Consider the following 2921-nt stretch of genomic DNA (forward strand, 5'->3'; position numbering starts at 1 on the left):
AAATACCAGAAAGGGAATGTAAAAAAAATACCTTTTAAAATCACATAAAAAATCTTAGGGATGAACCTGACCAAAGAGGTGAAAGACTTAAATGCTGAAAACTATAAAACATTAATAGAGGAAATCAAAGATGATTCAAACAAATGGAAAGATACCCATGCTCTTGGATTGGAAGAATATTGTTAATATGTCCATACTACCCAAAGCAAACTACAGATTTAATGTGATCCTTGTCAAATTATCCATGACATGTTTCCAGAACTAGAACAAATAATCCTAAAACTTATATGGAACCATAAAAGACCCAGAATGGCCAAAGCAATCCTGAGGGAAAAGAACAAAGCACAAGGCATAACTCTCCCAGACTCAGACAATATTACAAAGCTAGAGTAATCAAAACAGCATGACATTGGTACAAAAACAGACATATGGATCAATGGCACACAATAGAGAGACCAGAAATAAGCCCACACACCTAAGGTCAATTAATCTTCAGCAAAGGAAGCAAGAATATACAATGGGAAAAAGACAGTCTCTTCTGCAAGGGGTGTTAGGAAAGTTGGACAGCCACATGTAAATCAATGAAATGAGAACACACCCTCACACCATCCACAAAAATAAATTCAAAATGCCTTAAAGATTTAAACATGAGACATGACACTGAAAAAAGACATTCACAGAAAGACAGACAAGATGAAAAGGCAGAGGTCTATGTACCAGATGAAGGAACAAGATAAAACCCCAGAAAAACAACTAAATGAAGTGGAGATAGGCAACCTTCCAGAAAAAGAATTCAGAATAATGATAGTGAAGATGATCCAGGACCTTGGAATAAGAATGGAGGCAAAGATGGAGAAGATGCAAGAAATGTTTAACAAAGATCTAGAAGAATTAAAGAACAAACAAACAGAGATGAACAATACAATAACTGAAATGAAAAACACACTAGAAGGAATCAATAGCAGAATAACTGAGGCAGAAGAACAGATAAGTGACCTGGAAGACAGAATGGTGGAATTCACTGCTGCGGAACAGAATAAAGGAAAAAGAATGAAAAGAAATGAAGACACAGCCTAAGAGATCTCTGGGACAACATTAAATGCAATAACATTCGCATTATAGGGGTCCCAGAAAGAGAAGAGAGAGAGGAAGGACCAGAGAAAATATCTGAAGAGATTATAGTCGAAAACTTCCCTAACATGGGAAAGGAAATATCCACCCAAGTCCAGGAAGCAGAGTCCCATACAGGATAAACCCAAGGAGAAACATTCCGAGACACATAGTAATCAAATTGGCAAAAATTAAAGACAAAGAAAAATTATGGAAAGCAGCAAGGGAAAAACGACAGATAACATACAAGGGAACTTCCATAAGGTTAACAGCTGATTTTTCAGCAGAAACTCTATAAGCCAGAAGGGAGTGGCATGACATATTTAAAGTGATGAAAGGGAAGAGCCTACGACCAAGATTACTCTACCCAGCAAGGATCTCATTCAGATTCAATAGAGAAATCAAAAGCTTTAGAGACAAGCAAAAGCTAAGAGAATTCAGCACCACCAAACCAGCTCTACAACAAATGCTAAAGGAACTTCTCAAAGTGGGAAACACAAGAGAGGAAAAGGACCTACAAAAACAAACACAAAACAATTAAGAAAATGGTAACAGGAACATACATAATGATAATTACGTTAAACATGAATGGATTAACTGCTCCAACCAAAAGACACAGGCTTGCTGAATGGATACAAAAACAAGACCCATATATATGCTGTCTACAAGGGACCCACTTCAGACCTAGGGACACATAAAGACTGAAAGTGAAGGGATTGAAAAAGATAATCCATGCAAATGGAAATCAAAACAAAGCTGGAGTAGCAATACTCATATCAGATAAAACAGACTTTAAAATATTTAACAAGAAACAAGGAAGGACACTACATAATGATCAAGGGATCAATCCAAAAAGAAGATATAACAATTATAAATATATATGCACCCATGATAGGAGCACCTCAATACATAAGGCAACTGCTAACAGCTATAAAAGAGGAAATTAACAGTAACACAATTTATGTGTTATGACAGTAACACATAATAGTGGGGGACTTTAACACCTCACTTACACCAATGGACAGATCATCCAAAATGAAAATTAATAAGGAAACACAAGCTTTAAATGACACAGTAGACCAGCTAGATTTAATTGACATTTATAGGACATTCCATCCAAAAACAGCAGATTACACTTTCTTCTCAAGTGCGCACAGAACATTCTCCAGGATAGATCACATCTTGGGTCACAAATCAAGCCTCGGTAAATTTAAGAAAATAGAAATCATATCAAGCATCTTTTCTGACCACAACACTATGAGATTAGAAATCAATTACAGAGAAAAAAATGTAAAAAACACAAACACATGGAGGCTAAACAATACGTTACTAGATAACCAAGAGATCACTGAAGAAATCAAAGAGGAAATCAAAAAATACCTAGAGACAAATGACAATGAAAACACGACGATCCAAAACCTATGGGATGCAGCAAAAGCAGTTCTAAGAGGGAAGTTTATAGCTATACAATCCTACTACAGGAAGCAACAAACATCTCAAACAACCTAACATTACACCTAAATGAACTAGAGAAAGAAGAACAAACAAAACCCAAAGTTAGTAGAAGGAAAGAAGTCATAAAGATCAGAGCAGAAATAAATGAAATAGAAACAAAGAATACAAGAGCAAAATTAATAAAACTAAATGCTGGTTCTTTGAGTAGATAAACAAAATTGATAAACCATTAGCCAGACTCATCAAGAAAATGAGGACTCAAATCAGTAAAATAAGAAATGAAAAAGGAGAAGTTACAACAGACACTGCAGAAATACAAAGTATCCTAAGAGACTACTACAAGCAACTCTATGCCA

Source organism: Orcinus orca, chromosome 21 (genome assembly GCF_937001465.1).
Source record: "Orcinus orca chromosome 21, mOrcOrc1.1, whole genome shotgun sequence".
Lineage (NCBI taxonomy): Eukaryota > Metazoa > Chordata > Mammalia > Artiodactyla > Delphinidae > Orcinus > Orcinus orca.